Source organism: Apodemus sylvaticus, chromosome 5, assembly GCF_947179515.1.
Source record: "Apodemus sylvaticus chromosome 5, mApoSyl1.1, whole genome shotgun sequence".
Classification (NCBI taxonomy): domain Eukaryota; kingdom Metazoa; phylum Chordata; class Mammalia; order Rodentia; family Muridae; genus Apodemus; species Apodemus sylvaticus.
This window is the reverse complement of record NC_067476.1, coordinates 44,126,276-44,150,074: the sequence shown is the minus strand read 5'-3', so window position 1 is coordinate 44,150,074 and position 23,799 is coordinate 44,126,276. Positions and strand designations below refer to the sequence as shown.

Below are 23,799 nucleotides of genomic sequence, written 5' to 3'. Positions count from 1 at the left end.
CTAAAAATTCACTGTAACTAGAAAAGTCATACTTAATAAACAGCATTTGATCAAGTTGTTTGGGATTATTAATAGTATCACAGTCTAAATAAAATGATTAATTCCCTGACTTCACTTCCTTGTTTCAAAACATAGCTCTTTTTAAGAGGATCCATTGACAGATAATAATGGATGAAAATCATGAAAATCACCAACATGGAAAACTATATGAGCCAAGAGCTTGAGTTTACTGGTAGATAAGTTAGACATCAGTGCTCAAAAGTATAAAGTTTGTGTGGCGTTTAACAGGCCTTAGAAGAGCATTTAAAGTATCTTGTGTGTAATACGCAATACTAACAGAGCTTCCCAGAGCCCCAGAGGGAGCTAAAAATGTAATTCAAATGCCTATGGCTGCTGGGGATGCTGAGATTATGGCTAAAATAAGGCTTTATGCCACCATGTAAATTCTCCAGATGAAGAGATATGGAAATATGTGGAACACTCTAGCAACTTAAAAACACACATAGTTATGAATGTGTTTAAAATAGATCTTAAGATGTCAGGCTTCCTTTAGTGCCGGGCACGGGGTTGCTCTAAATCAACTATGGGGAAACACCACCACCAAAACCAAACTAAACATCCATTGTGGCCCATGTTGTCATCAATGTAATAGAAGGAAAAAAGGTTGAGGACGTGGAGAAAAGAAAAGGGAAATCATCCTAGTAATCTTGCTTGAAAGTTAGGGGATGCTGTCATTCGATTTATTTATAACGTTGGCAGAAGAAAGAATAAAAACAAATGACAAAAATTGGAATACTGGAAGACTGTATAAATGTTCTTTTCTACAAGTTTTTATGAGTGCCCATATTGTTGCTTTACATTTATGTCTCTGTGTGTATTTGTATATATACATATGTGTATTTATATATGTTCATATTTTATATACATATCTATTTATCTCTTATCTATTAGTCTGTCTGTCTGTTGTCACTCATATTTAGGAACTGACCTCTGCCGCCATGTTGTAATTAAGGAGGTCAAGCTTAGCCTTACTGAGTCCTAGTATTTTTATCTTATCTGCATATAATTCCTCCCTGAGTTCGAAAAGCTGGGAAGATCTAAATTTCCTTCGAAGATGTTCTATTTGGAAGAATTTTAGGACTGTTGAAACTGGGTTGGTTCACTTAATCTCTCCTAGTGGCTGCCATGTGTGTAACAAGCGTGTTTGAACAGCATGTTGGTTTTTTGCCTCATACTGTGAGCTGCAAACCTCTGGAGAATATTGAACTTCTAGCTCAGGTCTGCCCAATTTCTGTATATGACCAAGCCATATGTTAGCAGGCTTTTAATTATAAGTGAATTCTGTTGTGAGTTGGAGGAAGACAAGTTCTATCCTTATTAGAAATGGCCAAAGCTGTCATGAATGTACCTCCAGCTAGTCATGGCCTTCCTATATCAATGGATATTAAAGGTAAAAAATATACAAAAAATAGAAAAAAAACCCAACCTTTTTTAATCTTAAAGTTTTTAAAATTAATTAATTAATTAAATTTGTCTTTGTGTGTACACACAGACAAAGACACATATGCATGCATACACCCATGTTAGGACACACATGTGGAAGACCCAGGACAGTTTGCAGGAGTCACTACTCTCCTTCCACTGTGGTCCAAAGGCGTGGACGCTGGGCTTCAGACTGTGGCAAGCACCTTTACCCACTGAACCTTCCTAACAGACCAGCCCAAGATTTTTTCCCTGTGATATTAAAAATGTTGAAGTCTGTGCACTTTTGGAAGCACATCACTTCTCTGTAAATTGACCTTGTAGTGCTGTCTTAGATGTGCCTCGCCATTTAGACCTCTTCAAGTAGTTTAGAATATTTAATTCTAGTCAAACACCTAGTTAAAGGCGTGGTTCCGTTTCCTTAAAGAATATATAATCTATTCTATTAGGTTCATAATAGTTAGCTGATTGATTCTTTCTATTGGTGAATGATTATGTGTTGAATACTTGTGATAAACTGATATGCATATGTGTGTGCATGAATGACTGTTGCCAATTTCTTGATTAAGATATTTTTTAAAATGCTTTGCAGTTTTCCAAATCTTCATAGCCATTGACTTAGGGTAAGTCAGAAATAGACCCCTGCAGCATCCTTAAGGACCCCTTAGTGCCTGTTGCAGTAATTAACTCTAGATTTAGATGCACAAACACACAGGTCCTATATGGAAATTACCAAAGGTATGTGTCCTGAAATTGATATATCATTATGGAATTATCTCAGTTTTATGGGTATTATGCCTCAGTTTACCCAACTTTTAGTGAGTGGCACATTGTATTCCTTAATTTTACTTTTCTCGCAAAGATAATGTGTGAATTAGTTCATGCTGAAAAAGAAGTGCTTTGATGAGGGGAGCTCTATCTAAATGCTAAGTATTATTTATTATTCATGTAAGCATATTACTGTACCCTTCAATCACCTTTTTTTTGGATGTTTCAAATGGGCAATTACTGTCTCTTTGTGTAAAGCTTTTAAATTTTTTTAATTTAAATTAAAAGTTAATCTAATTTAGGAAAACTCTGCCAGCTGGAAAAGAACACAGATTTTTCCCCCTCCCTTTCCAAACAAAACAGCAATTCAGAGCAGACTCTCTAATACTGCAGTGTGCACAGGCTTGTCTGAGCTGGTGGTGTTAGGAAGGAGGGCTAATTAGTAATGGCTGCTTCATAATGCTGGTAATCCACGTGTCAGGGTTAGTGATGATAATAGACCTGATTAGGTGGAATTAACCAATATTCTGAAGGAAGGCGATTCTTTTGTTTATGAGATCTCCATTTTGGTAGCACATTACACAGCCAGCATAGCTGCATCCATGAAAATCAAGTTCACATGGCTTTCCACAGCACAGTCCCCATGTGTGGGTTGAGGCCAGTGGCAAGGAGGGTTGAGTTTAAGAAGAGTTTAAGAATCCTTCATTTAAGGATTTACTTAGGAGCACATGCTTTGTGGTCATAAGAGTTCAAAGGTCAGCAGCTGACATGTGCTTCAAAGGGCAGGTATATTGAGTTGGCTTTCTCTGTGGACATCTAGCCATCTTCCTTGTCAGATCCTTCTGTCTCTCCATCTCACATGTCTACAGTAGTTGGCCTCCCTTTTAAGAGAAAGAAATTGAGAATCTGTTCAAAACAACAAAACCAAAAAAGAAAAAAACAACAAAACAAGACATCAAAACTCACTATTTTCTTATTTCCTCCTGTGCAAATTTGCATATTTAAACTTCCCTTTTTAAACAAACCCACTTTAAGTATCCCCTAGCACTATTAAATTTTAAGGAAGTCTGCTTAGAAATCACATTATTCAGCCCCACAGCTTCAACTGCCCAGCAGCATCATTAAATCCCCTAGAGTCATTTCAGTCCCCATAAAAATTGGGGACCCCTTTACTTTGTTTCCATATTCAAATGGAAATCTTTTTGCAAGTTAGTAATTAAAGTATTTAACCTCTCTCTCCCTTCATTTATTAGAAAACTCTTTTTTCTTTATTTTTTCAATTACGAAAAACTGCTAAAGCCAATCAAGCATTTATTTTGATAAACCGCTTCTAACAGTCTCAGCTAAATTCTGCAAATAAGGCGGGGAGAAAAATCCCAGCAAAATAATCACCCTGAGCAGATTTTGCAGAGACCTTGCGCTCAACCTGTTCAGAGATAATTACGCCAAGCTTTTAGTATGGGGCAAAGGAAAACATAAAATTAAGGCATGAAAGAAAGTCTACCTATTTTGAGAAAATACTGGGATAATTGGTACTCTTTTTATTACCACTTTATTATAGAAAGTTATTGTCTTGCCTTGAAATATAGGTTTACAGCAGTGAAATAGTACTGTATGGGGTTGGGAGAAATTCTGTTAGATGGATTGATTTAAAATGTAATAAAAATAGCAAATTGCTAAACAGTGAATTGCTAAATAGCCAAATTAGAGTTCATTATTTAAATGACTCTTCTTTTTAATCATATGATGTTCATAATTGCTTTGTTTCTGACAAGTGCATTAGAAGGGCCCGCTTTGTTCTCCTGCCTTGTTTTACCTTCCTTTCAGAGTAACCCTTGGCTTGGACCTGAGGCCAGGAGCTTTCCTGGAGATACTGCAGCAACAGGAGCAGCACCATCCCATACTCCTTGCTGGGAGGTGGCAGTAGACAGATTCGCAGAGCTATGAATGGCGCTGATGTGAAATGTGACCCTGATAATGGTTATGCGGTGCTTTGAAATCCACCTCTTTTACAGACTTTGTCCTTTTATATGTGAAGGTGACACTGAAGAGTGTGCCTGCCCAGAGAGGTGTAATCTGTCTCTATTTTTATGTCACCAGGGACATATCTTGGCCTATCGAGGGCCTAAGTCTCACACCACATGGGGGCCTTGTTTTAAGAGCAGTGGCTCACAGTTAAAATTTATACTTGAGCCTTCAGCTTCCCTGAGCCCCTGGTAGATCTGCTGCTGCTGTTTCTGTGCCATATGGAACATTATTGAGAATGGATACTGAAAGCCTCACTTACTAGATTTAGTTGATTCACTGCTAAATATTCATGGCTGGGAGATGATTAATTTAACTTGTACGTATTTTGGCAAAACCTATTTCCCTAGAGTTGATGTATTGAGGGGTTGGAGGTGAAGTTTCAAAAGCCTGAAAGTAGCCATGACTCAGTCTGCCCGGTGAACGTTTATAAACAGTACTTATCTCTGAAGCAGGGAACTCACAACACACACACACACACACACACACACACACACACACACATGGAGCCTCTTGCCTGGGTGTGTCACACTAAAGATGTTGTAGAGGAAAGAGAGGCCACCCTTGGTTAGAATGGATGAAAAATTTTCAAAATGGCAACGCTGCTAATAAAAATGAAGACAGGGAGATGGTGGAACGTGTTTGGCTTCTGTGTGGGAACCAAAAAGTGCCGGTAAAAGAGAGATGTCATTGATCTGATCACCTCAGTTCCTTGGTGTCCCAGGCCTTTGGAAACTTACCTAGTCCCATCTGCAGCTACAAGACCTGTGTGCTAACACCTCAGTCTAGAGGGATTGCTTCTGTAACCCGTTTATTTCTAGGGAAAGCTTGGCAGGCTCTCCTGTGGCCGTGGTCTCAGGGCTGTCTTAGCTCCTGATCGACCCAGACATTCCCTCCTGGTAGGTTGGCTGTGTGCAGGAGGACTCCAGTTACGAGATCATGCCTTGAGTGTCCACATACGTATCGAGTGGCATTGGCTCATGTGAGCATGTCACAGGTGACTGACATCACCTCTTACCTTTGCATGGCTGCTGTGGATTTGTGAATCCTTGGCCTCGTCACTGTCCTTGCTTCTCACAAATCCCAGAGGTATGCAGAATGGATGCAGTGACTCAAGTTGTATAGAAGGATTGTCAAGTGAAGAGGCCTGCTCCAGATTATATGCTGACAGGGTGAAGCAGGTTTTGAATCCAGAGGTATTGACCTAGAGGGGTATTTCTTTTCTCCTTTTCTTTTCTTTTTTCTTTTCTTTTCATTTCTTTTCTATTTCCTTTCCTTTCCCTTTCTTTCTTTCTCTTTCATCCTTCCTTCCTTCCTTCCTTGCTTCCTTTCTTGCTTTTTTGCTTTCCTGTTTTTTTTTTTTTGATAAACTGAAATAAGGCACTTGAAGTTTCTCTTTTTGAGTTAATATAGTGAGAATGGGTCTAACAACTTGAAACTGTGTAGCTCTGTTTTTTTTAATTGTGTATTTTATTTATTTACATTTCAAATGTTATTTCCTTTTATGGTTTCCCCTCTAGAAACCCCCTATCTCATCCCCTCCTCCTGCTTCTATGACAGTGCTCCATCACCCACCCACTCACTCCCGCCTCCCCACCCTGGCATTCCCCTACACTGGGGCATCAAGTCTTCACAGGATCAAAGGCCTCTCTTCTCACTGATGCCCAGTAAGGCCATCCTCTGCTACCTATGTGTCTGGAAGCTCTGGCCTCCAGCTTTGCCTATACTGTTCATAAACTCACACACAACCACATCCTCAGCCAACATGGAGAATTTTAGAAAAGTTTTCCACAAAGGTTTCAAGTACTTAGTGAAGAAAAGAGCTGTAAGATTACATGAATGCCTACAACAACATATGCTTATATCTATTTCCTTAGTCATTATAATTTATAAAAGCGGGAAGAGTCAGAGTAAAGTACAGAGTGAAGGGTTGTACAGAGAATTTGTGCACCCCATCTGGATTAGTTGTGATCTATACGTGATCGCTGAGTGCTTGGAGACTTTGAAGTTCCATTAAATCTTTATATTAATTGACATGTGCTTTGCTGAGCTGTATTTCTACAAGAAGGCAGAGCGGTCAGCGGTAAAGCCTTCAGTGATGTTAGACACCTGACTTCCCTCTGCAAAAACAAGATGCAATGGGTGAGAATGCTCTGGTAAAAACTGTTTCTCACCCTCAGATGGAACACCTTTACTCGTCTTGCTGTTCCGTTCTTCCCATCAGGTTCCCATGAGGTCTTACTCACTGGAAACTTTGAAAGAACTTTTCTCCTTCAGTCTTTTCTCCGTGTGTGTGTGTGTGTGTGTGTGTGTGTGTGTGTGTGTGTGTGAGAGAGAGAGAGAGAGAGAGAGAGAGAGAGAGAGAGAGATCTTTCCCACAACCAGTGTATCCCACCTATGAACTTGTTATAACGCAGGTTTGGAATTTTCGAGCCATCTTTTTCCTCTAGACTGATATGATCTTCAGATCTTCCAGACTCTTGTAAGTTCTCATAGCCATGGCATTGCCACTAGTTCTGCCTCTGTGATGCTGCCACTAGCTAGCTCTGGTAGAACAGGCTAGCCCTGGGTCTCTCCTCTCTGCCTTCCCTTCTTCAAATAAAATTAAAGAAAGATCTCATTATTCAAAATCTGTAGCTTTAACAGGATTCTGCGTGGTGATTCAAACTGCTTCCAGGGGTGGGGGATTTCTTGCGATAATGCTGCTTTCCTCAGTGTGGTGAATAATTTCTTCAATTTATTCTGTTTCAAAATAGCACAACATAGTCATTTGACTTTCTACTTGAGATTCTTGTTCACAGTCTATCATGTGCTTGTTTGTTCCTTGGGGAAATGGAGGCTTCCTCATAGTTAAGAGTCTGTTTCAAAACTTAAATTGGCTTGCAAGTCCATGTCCCTCTTCTCCGACTTTCTGTGTGTCTTCCATCCTTCTCCATGCCTCACACAGACTAAAGATACATTCAAAGATAATACATATTGGAGGCTTGGAAGGTGGCTTAGTTGAAAGCAAGAGAATGCAAGTTTAGATCCCCTCCACCTTCCCTCCACCTGTAGTTCGAGTGCCTGGGAAATGGCGATGGGAGTGTCCCAGGAACTCACTGGCCAGCAGTCCCATCAAATTGTGAGCTCAGGGTTATGACTGGAGAGAACTTTTTGTTAAAGTTCATGCTCGCCATGCACACACACACACACACACACACACACACACAGACACACACACACACACACCACATGCTACATGCCACAAACCATAAAAGCATATTCTTAAGTACATATGAACTCACCCCATAGCATTAAAAATGTAAACGAATTTTATGTGGATAATAGAGTACAAATAGCTCATACATTTTCATATACTCTTGATTAGCAACCTCTGTCAGTCTACCGAGTTATCTGATTTACTAAAAGTATATATAAATATAGCAATACCTAGTCCATTCAACAATGCATAAAGTTTCTATTAACATTCCTTTCTTTAACTAATGGAAAACTCAAATTGAATCTTAAGTTTCTCTTTGAATGGGATTTTCTTAAACATCTGTTCTTAAGAATGATATGTCACTAGAAAGTAGAAGTGAATTTTAGTTTTATTATTTTTATCATATTAGAAATATATTCTAAATGTAAAACATATGTAAAATAAGAAGGTACATTTATGTGAACATTTAATTACTCCAGTATTCAATGCCCCAAATTTGAAAGGCAGTGACCAAAAATCACAATGTTTTATTTGGCTTGTCAAGTTCTGATTTTATGATTACAGGCTTCTAGAAGAGTTGGGTACTGTGTGGTTCCAAACATGAACTGTTGGCATGCCACTTTCTCAGGAAAACAGCTATGGAATGGCGTTTCTTTTTCCACTGCTTTAAAAAATACATCTTAATTTCATATAGCCAAAAATATCTGACAAAGCCATTTCTCCATATTTACACTATTCTAACAGCTAACATTTCTTGATCTGTGTTTTTTAACATTTGTGTGTACAGAGTGTTTTCATTTAGAAAATTCCCTTGTGCAGCGATTGCCAGATGTTGTGTAGATGTGTTTTTCCTCATTTATTCCCACAGGGATCTTGGTGGACAGTTTAGGTCCATTTCTTCCTGGAGGCAAGGGGTGGGCTCTACCCTCTCCAGGGTGCCTCTGAAACTATGGCTTTGACAACATCCGACTACCACAGAGATGAGAAACAAATCAAATTTCTATTCTGTGCATTTTGCTTCTTCTTGGATAAAACACGAAAAAATGTTTTCAAGGACTGGCAGTCTCCATTTGAAAAGACATGTTTCAAGTCTTTCCAGGACCAGGGACCTCTCCTTCCTTCTTGGGAATCATTTGATATGCGAATTGTATCTTGGGTATTCAGAGCTTTTGGACTAATATCCACTTATCAGTGACTGCATTCCATGTGTGTTCTTTTGTGATTGGGTTTCATCACTTAGGATGATATTTTCCAGTTCCAACCATTTGCCTAAGAACTTCATGAATTCATTGTTTTTAATTGCTGAGTAGTATTCCATTGTGTAAATATACCACATTTTCTGTATCCATTTCTCCAGCATTGTAGGGGAGTACCAGGACAGAGAAGAAGGAGGGGGTTGATTGGAGAACGGGCAGAGGGACGAGGGCGTATGGGATTTATGGGGAGGGGGAAACTGGGAAAGGGAAAATCATTTGGAATGTAAACAAAGAATATAGAAAATAAAAATAAAAAAGAAAAGACATGTTTCAAAAGTTTGGAAGTGAGAGAAAGCTAGGTCCCATAGACAGGAGAATTTACCATGTATGACAGTTAGCTTTTCAGTCTAGGCCACAGAAGTGCCGTTTGCTTCACTGTCTAGATTGTAGTATCAATAGGTGTTCCCATCTCTCATGAATTGTGTGTATTCAATTTTGAGTCAGCAGTTAGAAAGCAAGGAGTGAGGGTCTAGGCACAGGATGGGACTCCTGTCTCTGTGGAATTGGACAGTGTGGCAGTGGACATCAGGCCCACATTGTTAGGCATCGAGACCTCTCTTTCCTCCACATAGAGTGGTGCTGGTCCAGATGTGTGTCTGCGGCAGAGTGTGGAGGGAAGAACAGGCAATGTGTACAGGCTTCCCTTTCCTTAGTTCACAATTCGCTCAGTCTTCTTCTCTTTCCACATTTGGGATGTTTTCTAGAATGGCCCTTAGAGAGCCCACCAAGGCAGAGACAGAGAGAGAGAGAGAGAGAGAGAGAGAGAGAGAGAGAGAGAGCAGGTATAACAACAATCCCTACCAGAATTCCCCTGCAGTAGGATAATGAACAGATCTTTTATGAAACTAGAAAATGAGCCTCCAAGAGTTAGGTAAGCCTCTGACCACTCTGCAGATAAGAAGAGAGACTGCAGCACCATTCAAGAGGCAGACTTTGTCCTTACCAAAGTTAACCCCTCAGATGTAAGGCCACCAGCATGGAACATGGAGCAGGAATGGAATGTCCTTTCCAGCATGCCCAATTCTTTATCTCTTCTAAAGAACCACATGTGCTGATGAAATTGAAGAGACTTAAGGGAAGGACAAGGCAATGCCAATAATAATATTCATTAAGCAGAGGTAGTTTCTTGATATAATGCCTTTGTGCCTTAAATATGTAGTCTTCTATTTAAGTCCCCTCCCTGTGGTAAAATCCAGCAATTATTAGTAGCTTCCCTCAATAAAGGAGAAACATAAGTTCAGAAATGAGTTCCCAAGAGAAGCCTGTGGCCTAGAGTCATAGGAATTCCAAACCCATGTTCATGTTCTACCTTCATACCCTCTTCCTTCACCCATGTCCTCATGTATGCCTTCCTGACTTCCTTCTGTGCCGGCCATGTTACCCTCGCTCTAGGAAACTCCATCTAGAGTTCATCTATGAGAAGTGAGGGTACAGCATGCCTGCTGCTACCTTAGTAATCCCAGGGTTTTGGATATGATAGCAAAAGCAGAGATGGAGTTAATCAGCTATGCGTGGGAGCTAGATAAAGGAGTAATATAATTGGGAGTCTATGATTGTAAAGGATCAGGCCTGGCTTTCCTTCATGATTGCTGAAACCTAGTCTATTACTTAATAAGGAAATCCTAGGTGGAGCAAATATTTCAAGGGTGGTAAGATCTAATGATATGGCATATCTAATTAACAATTTATGAGATACTCACTGGTTTCTTATTTGAGTGCCACAGTTTAAGAGTTTTTAGGATATATACATATATAAATGCCTTTTTCTCTTTCTCAGTTGAATGAACCCAAGTTTCTTCAATACTATTTTTCTGATGTTCATTGAGCATTGAAAACTACCATTTAGTCAATCTCACAATGAAATGGCCCCTTGCTTGAATGATGGTCTTTTTTTTATTTATTTGATTTATTTTTTATTTACATTTCAAATGATTTTCCCTTTTCTGGCCCCCCACTCCCGGAAAGTCCCATAAACCCTCTACCTTCTCCCTGTTCTCCCACCCACCCCTTCCCACTTCCCTGTTCTGGTTTTGTCCTATACTGCTACACTGAGTCTTTCCAGAACCAGGGGCCACTCCTCTGTTCTTCTTGTACCTCATTTGATGTGTGGATTTTGTTTTGGGTATTCCAGTTTTCCAGGCTAATATCCACTTATTAGTGAGTGCATACCATGATTAATCTTTTGAGACTGGGTTACCTCACTTAGTATGATGGGGGACAGATGTGTAAATAACCATGGCATGAATGTGCCTAGTGATGTTCCATGGCAAACAAAGGCTTGAATAAGCACCTAAGGTTGGATACTGTTTTTCTGTTTTACCTTCAAATCCTGGGGATTCTCTTAATCCTCTCTATCTGGTTCCTTATCTCTAAAATTGGGATAATAATGTTATTTCACATGTTAGTCATAGGGCTAAGTGTAAGCTGTGTGTGCTCCCTCTCCTTCGACCCCTCCATCCTCATCCCCCTCTTCCTCCTCCCCTTCCTTCTTCTCTTCCTTCCTCCTTCCCCTCCTCCACCCCCTCTCTTTCCTCCCATCCCCTACCCCCCTCATTGTCACTCTCCCTGGCTCTCTCCCCCCCCTCTATCACTTGGAGACCCTCAATTATTGAATCTTCTCAACATGATTGGGGAGTATGAAAAAGGAGGTAATTAAATATCTGGAGACTGCATCCTGTTTCATAAATAGACAAATTTAAAGTTGGCTCTTATATGATAAGAGAGTATAAGATAAGGAAAGGAGTAACCAGCCATTCATGTCTCTTCTAACCCATCTAAAGGAAGGCCTGGTGATACCAAAATGCCTCAAAAAGACCAAAAGAACTGATGAAATTTCAAACAAGTGTTGCTGAAATATTACATTATATCAAAATGCCTAATATATATCTTTAAAAAAATTTCTGTTATCATTTGGTGCTTTCTTTATAAGAATATTGTATCTTTTAGTGCCTTAATTGGACTTATTCATTAAAGAGATATTTATTTTTTTTAGCTTTATAATAGTCTGTTTTAATATAAACAAGTGTTGGAATCAATCAATGTCCAAATCGGCAACCAACAAATTGGGACAAGATCTTCACCAATTCTACATCAGATAGAGGGCTAATATCCAATATATATAAAGAACTCAAGAAGTTAGACTCCAGAAAACCAAACAACCCTATTAAAAATGGGGTACAGAGTTAAACAAAGAATTCTCACCTGAAGAACTTTGGATGACAGAGAAACATCTTAAAAAATGCTCAACTTCATTAGTCATTAGGGAAATGCAAATCAAAACAACCCTGAGATTTCACCTTATACCAGTCAGAATGGCTAAGATTAAAAATTCAGGAGACAGCAGGTGTTGGCTAGGATGTGGAGAAAGAAGAACACTCCTCCACTGCTGGTGGGGTTGCAAATTGGTACAACCACTCTGGAAATCAGTCTGGCGGTTCCTCCGAAAACTGGGCACCTCACTTCCAGAAGATCCTGCTATACCACTCCTGGGCATATACCCAGAGGATTCCCCACCATGTAATAAGGATACATGTTCCACTATGTTCATAGCAGCCCTATTTATAATTGCCAGATGCTGGAAAGAACCCAGGTATCCCTCAACAGAAGAGTGGATGCAAAAAATGTGGTATCTATACACAATGGAGTACTATTCAGCCATTAGAAACAATGAATTCATGAAATTCTTAGGCAAATGGATGGAGCTAGAGAACATCATATTAAGTGAGGTAACCCAGACTCAAAAGGTGAATCATGGTATGCACTCACTAATAAGTGGATATTAACCTAGAAAACTGGAATACCCAAAACATAATCCACACATCAAATGAGGTACAAGAAGAAAGGAGGAGTAGCCCCTTGTTCTGGAAAGACTCAGTGAAGCAGTATTCGGCAAAACCAGAACAGGGAAGTGGAAAGGGGTGGGTGGGAGGACAGGGGGAGAGAAGGGGGCTTATGGGACTTTCTGGGAGTGGGGGCCTAGAAAAGGGGAAATCATTTGAAATGTAAATAAAAATATATCGAATAAAAAAATAAAAGAAAAGAAGAGATATTTATTAACAACTTAAGATTATTTTTAATGAGCATGGAAGCTATCATGTTACTTGTGTGACCAAAAAATGTGCTGTACAAATCCAGAACTCACTTATTTGTGAACGAAAGACACCAGGCCAGTAAGATATATGGCTGTAAGTATGAGTCCTCTGACCAGCCCATTCTGGAATTCATTTTTTTCATATGTCTGCTGTATTAATATATATACAACTGATTACATGAATCTCAAAAAAGTCAAGCTCCCCACCTTTGCCCATCTCAGCATAATGCTTGACTTAGGGTTTCTCGTAATCAGTAGTGTGTATATCTTTGTTCACAGATCAGTCTTGCTTTGGACGGAATAGTTTTTGTTCACTGTAAATGTTGCTTTTACTTCTTTACATGACCTGTTGAGAGAAGAATCATATCCAAACTGTGTGAATTCATGGCTTTGGGTGAGCCCAGAGGACTTCCTTCTCTGTTCTTTTTTTTTTTTAAATATTTTTATTTTCTATATTCTTTGTTTACATTCCAAATGATTTCCCCTTTCCTGGATCCCCCCTCCCCATATGTCCCATAAACCTTCTTCTCTCCATCCATTCTCCAATCACCTCCCTCCTTTTTTTCTCTGTCCTTATATTCACCTCCAATGCTAGATCAGTCCTTTCCAGGCTCAGGACCTTCTCCATTTATCTTCATGGGAGTCATTTGTTATGTGATTTGTGCCTTGGGTATTCAGGGCTTCTTGGCTAATTAATATCCACTTATCAGAGATTGCATTCCATGTGTATTCTTTTGTGACTGGGTTACCTCATTTAGGATGATATTTTCCAGATCAAACCATTTGCCTAAAAATTTTGTGAATTCCTTGTTTCTAATTGCTGAGTAGTATTCCATTGTATAAATATACCACATTTTCTGTATCCATTCCTCCTTTGAGGGGCATCTGGGTTCTTTCCAGCTTCTGGCTATTATAAATAAGGCTGCTATGAACATAATGGAGCATGTGTCTTTATTGCATGTCAGGGAATCCTTTGGGTATATGCCCAGGAGAGGTATAGCAGGGTCCTCTGGAAGTGTCATGTCCAGTTTTCTGAGGAACTGCCAGACTGATTTCCAAAGTGGTTGTACCATCTTATAGCCCCACCAGCAGTGGAGGAGAGTTCCTCTTTCTCCACATCCTCGCCAACACCTGCTGTCTCCTGAGTTTTTGACCTAAGCCATTCTGACTGGTGTAAGGTGAAATCTCAGGGTTTTGATTTGCATTTCCCTAATGACTATAGATGTTGAGCACTTCTTAAGGTGCCTCTCGGCCATCCGAATATCTTCAGGTGAAAATTCTTTGTTTAGATCTGTACCCCATTTTTTAATAGAGTTATTTGGTTTTCTGGGGTCTAACTTCTTGAGTTCTTTGTATATATTGGATATTAGCCCTCTATCAGATGTAGGGTTGGTGAATATCCTTTCCCAATTTGATGGTTGCCGTTTTGTCCTTTTAACAGTGTCCTAACCATTCCTAGGCCCAGGGCTGGACAATCTAGCCTCCTTACAGTCTAATCTTCCAAGCTAAGTGATTTAGTCTGGCTTGTCTTCTGAATGAATTGCTCTGCTTTGTCTCATCCTAGTTTTCCTAATATGTTCTAATCTTCTGGTTCCTCACTCTCTTCGCCTGTGTCTATCTAGTGGTCCCTGTAACTTGTCTCTGTAAAACTGTCCCAGTAAAGCTGACCCAGTAAAACTGCCAAACACATACCACGAACTACCCACTACCCACCACCCACTAGCCACTACCCACCACATACCACACTCCATACTGCTTTTTCTCTCTCTCTGCTCTTAAGTAGCTTTTTCTTCCTGTGCTATTCTTAGGAGAATTGCATATCCGATCTCTGACTCACCTGGTCACATCTCTCTCTGATTCATCGTTTACTTTCCCCTTCAATGAGACATCACTTTCCTTCCTTCTTAGGGACTAAAGGTGTGTGTTAGCCATGTTGCTGTCTCGAAATTCCTCTACAGGAATACATACAAGTAACAATATGTTTTATGTCCTCCTTAAAGGTAATTGCAGACACTGAAAAATTAAGCATGGTTTTCTTAGACTTAGTGATAATTGAGAATGAAGACTGAGGGAGTTACCCCTGATGAGGATAGAGAGAAGGAGCAATGAAGCTCATTTCACAGGAGCTAGAGGCATGACTAGAACATTGCTGAAGAATGGCTTATGTAAAATATTTCAAGTGGCAAATACTTTCAGGTCGGGGTGGGGGGGAAGAAACCTGATTTATAGTTTAGGAGAAATGACACTTGAGGAAGTTGAGGTCTCAGTTATGGGCATATATATATATCTAAATGTGGTACCCAAGACAGAGAGATAGACTATTATACAGGAAGATTAGGAGGTGACACAGAGTAGCTATAGGGATCAGGACAATGTCTAGGCTTCATTGGCTGAGGTAAGAGAACTATAGGACTCAGAGCTTAAAGGGCTTTGTGTACTTTTGTGTACAGTTGATGGATTGCAAACTTGGCTAAATAACTTTGCTTCACTAGACTTCAATTTGTAAGGGAAGGGACCAAGTTGGTACTTCTAGCTCTCCAGTTTCCAGGCAGAAAGAACAGTTTCATCAGTAAAATCTTAGGAGGAGGTGACCAGTTTTTCACTCATTCTCATTTGCTACCTCCAGGTTCCCTTAGGATTCCTAGGCTAGTGGGTGTGGGTTAATTTTAACTGGGGTTCTTTACAGAAGGTCTTTATAGGTTTTAATGCTTACTTCTGTTCTGACTTGTGAAGGGGAGTTTGCAGTATAAAGAATTCCCCCGATTGATTTAACTGTATGTTCCGTTTCATGGAGTATGCTCATGTAAGCACTTACTGCCCCTATACTTTGTAAACAAACAAAGAGCAAAGCAATGAAAACCACAAAACAAAAAAAAAAAAAAACAAACCCTATCAATCTCAAGTTAACACAAGTATTGTGTATCGGTTGTCTCTAGTAAACATGTATGCTGCCTGGAAGATGATGCATATCTTTCCAATAGTACTGGCAAAACATAGCAAAAAGCATTCAACCTTGGCATCCCAAATGTTTGCTGAAATGCAGCTTGCATCAGAGTCTTAGAATGAGTTGAAGGCACTGGGCCCTTCAGCTTTGCCCTTGAACAAGATAGACAGGAAGCCTCCATAACAAGCTCTCACAAGAACGATGGGACGGAAGGAACTATGACGCCTGGGTTGTGTCTACAGTTCCCGCGGTAAAGCAAGGGAATACAGAGTAATGTGGCCTTTCGTTAAGATGGCATTTAAACCATCCTGATTGACAGTATCATCTGCCATTCTGTTGCTTATCAGTTTGCATCCAGTCTGATGTGCTATTAAGAAAAGGGAGTATATCTCTCTGGTGATGTGTAGTTCTTTATTTTTAACAGCATTTTCTTGCAATATGTGCATTCTTCATCAGTTCTATATTTGTTTTTCCTCCCAGGTTTTTTTTCACTGAAATTATTATTTTATGTCTCCTATTTGTACCCGTAGGTTATTATTTTTTGGTGTTATGACCATTTTAATGTTGGCCCTTCAAAAGATTGTTCCTCAGAAACCAGGAAGGTCTTCCTTGATAACTAGTATTTTGTGATGCTTCATGAATTGAGTGTACATTTTCAACAGGTAGGTTTTATTGCTCTACTTATTGGCTTGTCTTTTATTGAGCAACTACTATGCTAGATGTGTAACTATGTGGTGAAGAAATGAGAGAGAACAGAAGGGCCATTGTGGTCCTTTTATACACTCTCTTCTTTCCTGCTTTTTTGTAACCCTGTCCCTGGATTTAGCTCTTTGCTCTTCTGCTCTTTTTAGCTACAGAATGTTTCCATAGTGACAGACAGACCAATGCACACACATGTGTATGAGCACAAACACATGTGCATCCCTACACTGGTCTACTTGGTTAGATGATGAGCAGGCAAGTAATAGTTGTGGAATAAGTCAGATGCTAAAATGGGTTGTTGGGATTTGCTTTCATTGGTGTTAGGTATGGCCATTTTGTCCATCTCACATAGATATGATACTGTGAACAGCATGCAGTCATCTTAGTTAGAAGAATATAATGGAGAGATGCCATATTAAAGGAAGGACAGGGCACTTAGCTGCCTCCTCTTAGGACTGTAGTTCTTGCTGGGACCACCTGTGTCTGTTGCATCCATGCTCAGCAGAAGAGTGCACATGCGCATGCCTTCCTCCCTGTTTTTCACAGATTCTTAGATTGTGTCTTGTCTCCTCCAGCGTCTCTGTCAAAAGGTCGTAGGTTTCATTTGATTACCTCTTGGTTTCCTGTTAAACTTGGATGGGTCACCTTGCTCCACATAGCTGTTTAGAATGTGCTCATTTGTTTTTTCTCCTTAGCGTGTCCAGTGTTGAAAGTTAATGCTTTCTCCTTCTATTTTCACAGAATAGATGTCAGAGGACACAACATTAATAGGAGTCTGTTTCCTCTATTACCTCTCAGGACTAGGCTTTCAGAGCCCTTTAGGAATTACCATTTGCAGTGGAAAGCGAGCTGCTGTAAATGGACAGAAGTTTCTCTCTATCTTCTTCTAATTGTTTCATTGCTTTGAATTTGGACTGTTTCATTTAATTAACAAGATGTTATTAACCTCATCACCATGGGTAAAAATAGACTATATTTCAACATTTGAGGTGCGTCTAGTTTCTTGGAGGAAAATAAATGTGATAGCATATTGCTGCATATTGTTGAACTAAACACTTCTAAGAGCTTTACTCCAGAACATAGCTATAAATAACCAATGAAGATTAGCAATATCTTCTACTAGGGTATCTACTTACTTTTCTGGATGCTTCTAGAAAATCCAATTCTCCTTTTGCTCCTCTAGGATAAACATCTTTTATCAGATTGAATAGCATGCAAAATCCTTTGACTTTGGCAATGTAGAGCTACAAAAATAATTCAGTTCACAGTGACATCTCAGGGATTTTTTTGTACTTTTAGTGATAATATAAAGTAGAATACTTTATTTATTCTCTTATTTATGTGTTTGTTGATATGGATTTTTAAACAGAAAATTAGTGTAATTGTCAATTTTAGTAGAGAAGGTGTGGGAATTATTGTAGTTGTTGTAGAACCATAATGATTTCTGTGTTTTGAGGAACAGTCAAAACACAGCATCCTCTGCGCCACATGTGCTCTTAGACTGATGTTTCCCTCAGATAGAACAAAGCAAACATTTAAGATGAGTTTCATTGAGCTGAGCTCACCGCTGGGTCTCTGCTCACTTCTCTAAGAGAATCCTTCTTTGCAAATTTAAAGGCATGTTTATTTGTCTTTTACTTGGAGAAAACATTTTGTTCCTCCTGATAATTGCAAGTTCCTCATGGGAACTGTAAGTTCCTCTGGCATTGTGCTCTCTCTCTCTCTCTCTCTCTCTCTCTCTCTCTCTCTCTCTCTCTCTCCCTCCCTCCCTCCCTCCCTCCCTCCACAAACTCCACTCTATTTTTGCTTGCTTTTTATTCTTAATTGAGTTGATTTTTCCTTCCATTCTTAAAGAGGGAGAGAGTTATTATCCTGATAAAGGAAACTGTGTGGTATTCAAATAGACTTGGTTGAATTAAACAGCTGTATAACTACTCATTGATGTCTGCCTCCCTGACTTACTAGGGGTTAGCATTCTTGGATTCATTAGCAAGCCTCCATGTTCTAGCACATGAAACTCACTATTGTGAGAGGGTCACAACACAGAGCAGAGTAAGAAACTGCCACATTCATAAAGTAGGGGCAACGAACTCAGATGCTGTCTGGAACCAAATCAGTTAGAAACAGCGAAAAGGATGTATGAAAACAGTTCCTTCTTTCTCACTACTAAATGATGGCTAATTGTTGAATTGGGAAAATAAAGGCAGAGTATTGGCTGGGTTCTTCCTCTCCCTTTCCCTCCTTATTTTCCCTCCCTGATCATTCAATAATTCATTTTAAAGTAGATTATGTCTAGTGTTTAATTTAAGCAATCAAAGACTTGACAAACAGTACACTCTGCATTTTGTAAAAGCTTGTCAGGTTTTGGCCTCTAGAACCTCAATTAGTTTGAAAAAAGTAAAACTAACATTAACCACAAAGTGTAGCATATTCCTAATACTCTGGGCAGTGGCCAATGATCCTACTTTTTATGATCTTTACCTTAAACAGAAATGGATAAACACTATGGTACAAAATTTGCACCATGTATTGTTGGGAAATATTGAATTGGAAGTCAATTCCTAGCATGGCATAAGAAAATACTCTGTCTAAATCTAAACTGAGGTTAGACTAAAAGTCAAAGACTGTGATGAACCAAAACAATGCTTAACTTCTTAACCTATCCAAGTGGCTTTGAATAACAACAGAGTTAGCATTTTTGATGTTCATCTGTTGAAAAATACTGTCTGTATTTTGTTAGTTTTCTAAATGAAACACAAGTAAATGTCTCACCAACCTCAAAACCCTTCGACTATCTTTTATTGTTATTATTTTTATTTTGAGCTCATATCCTGGGGGCCATACCAACAACCTTTCACATGTCAGGCAAGAAGGAGTAATGCCACTGGGAGGCCACATCCACACCCCAGGGAGCATGCTTAAATCTCATTTCTTTAGATTAAATAATTCAGACTTTATGTATTTCTTTAAATAGTATACATAATCATATATAGTATAAAACATATATTTATGTTTCTCTTTACTGCTTAAAGCCATGATTAGAATTCCTATGAATAAATGTCAAGAAATTGCACAATGCCTTCATTTCTTTGAACTCTTTCTTTTACCTAGTTTAGGAAAGCTCTTTCCCTCTCATACTGGTATTAATTTTTATTCTTTCCCAGCTGCAGATTTTTATACATTTGTTTTTCTGCTGCTAGAATTTGCAGTTCGATTTTATTTTATTTTATTTTATTATTCCTATAAATGTTTAATCATATCCCTATACTTACCTATATTACTACGGACAAATCTTTTGTTTTGAATTACAATTATGTCCATTCTTCTTAGCAACAATATCTATCTCCGTTGTGATGTTATCTTTAAAATTAAGTATCATGTGATCTTTCTTTATTGAAGGCAGTTAGATGAAGTGTTTAAGAAATACAGGCCACATCCTCAGGGAGCGTTACAGTAGACTTCCCTGACATTGAATCATTGGAAACTGCTCTTTCATAGGCCCAATTTGGTCATCTGATTTATGCACTTTGTATCTTCAGAGTTGAGGTACAGATTTCCCAGGGAAAAAGCACATTTATTTTAATGTTGGGATCATCTCGAAATAGGGACATCTATAGATGCCAAATTGACATTATTAGTATTTTATACTTGTTTTGCAGTAGTGAGACATATGCTGGTTACACAGTGGCTTCAGAAAGCATTTCCTGCCCATTTAGAGTCTCAAGTGCAAACTGTAACCCTGTAGAATATTATGTGGGCTTGTGGCACTCCCAGGGGAACCTTGGGCCCATAAACCAGCGAATGGATTATATAATGCTGCATAAATGCTGTATTTTTCATCTGACAGACATAATCTTGATCCTATATTTTTATGTTACCTAACTGCTTCAGAATACCACTGTTGAAGCAACCCATCAAAATGGAAATTGCTTCTAAAACATGGAGCAATAAATATTGGTCAAGGCTTTGTGTAATTCAGTGACTCAATACTTGAACGCCAGTGTATTGAAATTGTCTGTTGCTTTAAAAATAGGTTCATAATCTTGATTTTATTGATGCCATTTGAATTCTTTCTATCTCAGTGTTCATATGTTTACTTTTTAAGAATTAAAATTAACTCCGCTTGATTTGTTTAAGGCATGCCTGCCTATGAATCAAACCTAAATGCAGGCAAAGATAGGGCACTGACAAGTTATATAGCATGGAAATTCAGACTGTACATGGGTCAAGAGACATTTGTGGTACCTATGGAATAAATCATGAAGGGATACCTCACTATGAAACTTTCAGTAAAAGCCCACCTCAGCTGTGTTATATTTGAATGACTTGATAAGTGGGCCATGGAGTCTCAACATTTCCCCCTTTCAGTGGGCCACGGGCTTTCTATGATTCTGTATACAAATAATAGGTTCAACTCTGCTAATCCTTTCTTAAAAACATAGACATTTCCCAGCATTTTGTCTCCTGTCTTTTGATTGGAAGCATATTTCAGAGCTGACTTCTCTGCCTGCATGGTTCCCTTTCCTGCCACCATCTTCCGCATGTCCGAGCTGACTGTTCTACTTGCCCACCTCTTCGATAGAAGCTCTTCACACCTTCCAACTTTCACTGTGAAGGGCAGATACCCCTTAGCTTATGAGATGGCAACAACTGCAGGTTACTTTCCATTTTACTAAGAGTGAATTTACTGTTTTCATAGGCAGAGTGTGCCATGGTCGTTCATGTACTTTGAGGACTCTTTGTACTCTAAGGCAAGGATCATCCTGGAATCTTCTGTGTCTCGGAATGTTTTATATTTTGATCATCGATGTTCCTCTTTCTTCTTCAGCTTAGCTGTAACATCTGATTACCTTTTTATTTCATTTGCTTCTTTATAACCTATGACTGTTTTCTAGCCATAAGTTCTTACATGCGTAAGAGAGGATCACAGAGTATCCCATTAAAGGTTCAGATCCTGGATCTTTCATATTTAGTAGCTTTTGGAGTATGCATAAGCATGAAGACCTTGTTTTAGAATGTGTCACTTCATTGAGAGTTTTTAAAATTATTTTTGAAGCTTTTTGTGTTAGGTATTTAATATTCACACATATGGCGCCTGTGTTTGGAAGTCAGAAGAAACTTGCAGGAGTCACGTTTCTCCAATTGCACTGGTCCTGGGGATCAAACACAGGTCTGTGTACTTGGTGGAGTGCACCTTTGCCTGCCAAGACATCACATATCCTAAAGAATTTATCCAAACTGGATTTATGTGCGCATGCATGTGTGGGATATAGTTGGTATATTTTGCATGTTTACTAAAGCTTTCTAAAGAATTTATGTGCCATCGTGGTCATGGATGATAAATTTTAAGAGAAAGATTTATTACTAGTTTTTTCATCGTGTGTGTGTGTGTGTGTGTGTGTGTGTGTGTGTGTGTGTGAGAGAGAGAGAGAGAGAGAGAGAGAGAGAGAGAGACAGACAAAGAGACAGACAGACAGAGAGAGACAGAGAGACAGAGAGACAGAGAGAGGTGTGTGTGTGTGTATGTGTGTGTGTGTGTGTGTGTATGTGACAGAGACAGAGAGGGAGACAGAGAGAGACAGACAGAGAGACAAAGACAGAGAGAGAGAGAGAGAGAGAGAGAGGGAGAGAGAGGGAGGAAGGGAGAGAGAGAGAGAGAGTTTGTGTGGTAGGGAGGGTATGTAGGTGTCCATGAGGTCAAGAAGCATCAGTTCCCCTTGGAACTAAACTTACAGGCAGTTGTCGGCTCCTTGTATGTGCATTAGTAATATGATCTTTCTGGCTTCAAATCTGTAAGGACTCCCATTATTATTTAACCCTACATGGCATTATTCACTTACCATTATTCTTTGAAAAACAGGATCAGCCCTAAATTAGAGTGTGTAAAACCAGAATTGGTAGACTTAAGACACAAATCTAACTTTTAAGTTTTTGTTGTTAGTCCTAGTTCATAGCATGCTATTCTTCAGGCATATAATGACTTAATAGTGGTAAAGGATAAGACGACGAATTGCTTTGGTGATTAGTTTCTTCATTCTCGATTCCTGATTTTTTCTTCTTCTTCAGCATAGCCCTGTGATATAAAGTCAGTTCACCAATCTCCATTACTGCTTTTTGGAGTGAAGGCTAGTACTCTGAAGAGGAAATGATAAATTATTCTTCGGGGAACAATACAGTTTACTAAGCTGTGTATGAGGCTTGGGGGTCAGGTGACCTAGCTCTGTTCAGAGGGTCAAAGGCATGTGTCAATTGACAGTACTCTCTTCCCTGTCTACGCTAGTGCACAGAGCTTGCTGCATCTGTCTTCGCATACCCTCTGTAGAGAAAGGATCTGTTCCTCGCACGAGGCAAGCTCCCCTCTAGTTGAAAATGGCTATCTACTACTCTTGCAGCATCACACCCAGACAGAGAGGAGGAGATGTGATGGAATCTGGCAGGTATATGGTTTCGAATGCCAGTCTGTTTCTTTTTTTTTCCCATAAGCCTTCCAAATCTCTGTGTTTAAAACTTCTTTTTATCATTCTGGTGATAGGAAGATGCACATTGTTGTATGAAATATTAACTCAAGCAGTACTTGATTATATTAATTATAAAACAGTCCCAACAACCTTCATATTCAAAGCACATTCAGAAATTCTGGGAAGTAGTTTAGATCATTTATCTTTATTTGTGTGTATATTGAACACAAATACATATAAACACATAGAAACATACATGTGTATATAATTATCTACATATTCCCCCACAATACATATATATATGCATATGCACAAAACATACATGCATAAATGTATTTCTATAGAGATATATATGTACAGATAAACATATACAACATGACTATACATAAAGGGATGGTTTAGAAAACTATCAGTTTATTGAGACCAAGTCTGGCAGGAGAGGTCCGACGAGAAGTAAATGAAATCTGTATGTAATCTCAAAAACAAGCTGTAAATGTAGAATGAACGCAGCTCCTTCTGTAGTGTGTAGCTGGAAGAGCCTGGGAAATGTGATAGTCTGTATAAGTCAGTTTGCCAACTCTCATGTTGTTACCGCTCCAACCTCTGCTTTCCAAGGCGATGAAACTTCAGGTATGCTGTTGTACTGCTCATGAAAGTGCCACTTTCAGAAGATTGTACTTGAAGTGTTTTTAAATAGCACTAGAAAGACTCCGCCATGCCACAGGAAAGCTTTTCCCTGCTCCAAGTGTGCATTTAATCAGCATTATGGCAATTACAGCTCAACTAGAAATGCTTCACCCCTTGTTTTGTGGCAGGAACTTTGTCTAGGATAAAATTATCATGAGTAGAGGTAATTTGAAATGTTTTCCATCCAT

The 23,799-nt window shown here is 39.1% G+C and overlaps 1 protein-coding gene across 3 annotated transcripts in view; it reads left to right on the top strand.

Annotated features, from left to right (window-relative positions):
- The window catches only part of Fign (fidgetin, microtubule severing factor), a 124,805-nt gene that overhangs the window by 30,127 nt on the left and 70,879 nt on the right, over positions 1-23,799 (top strand). Inside the window, exon 3 of one of the 3 annotated variants that reach the window (XR_007977868.1) lies at positions 16,295-16,414. The exons of the other annotated variants lie outside the window; for them this stretch is intronic. The gene's annotated coding sequence lies outside the window, so the exon portion shown is untranslated. Of the gene's footprint in view, positions 1-16,294; positions 16,415-23,799 lie in introns of those variants that run through there. 3 annotated transcript variants of the gene reach the window in all.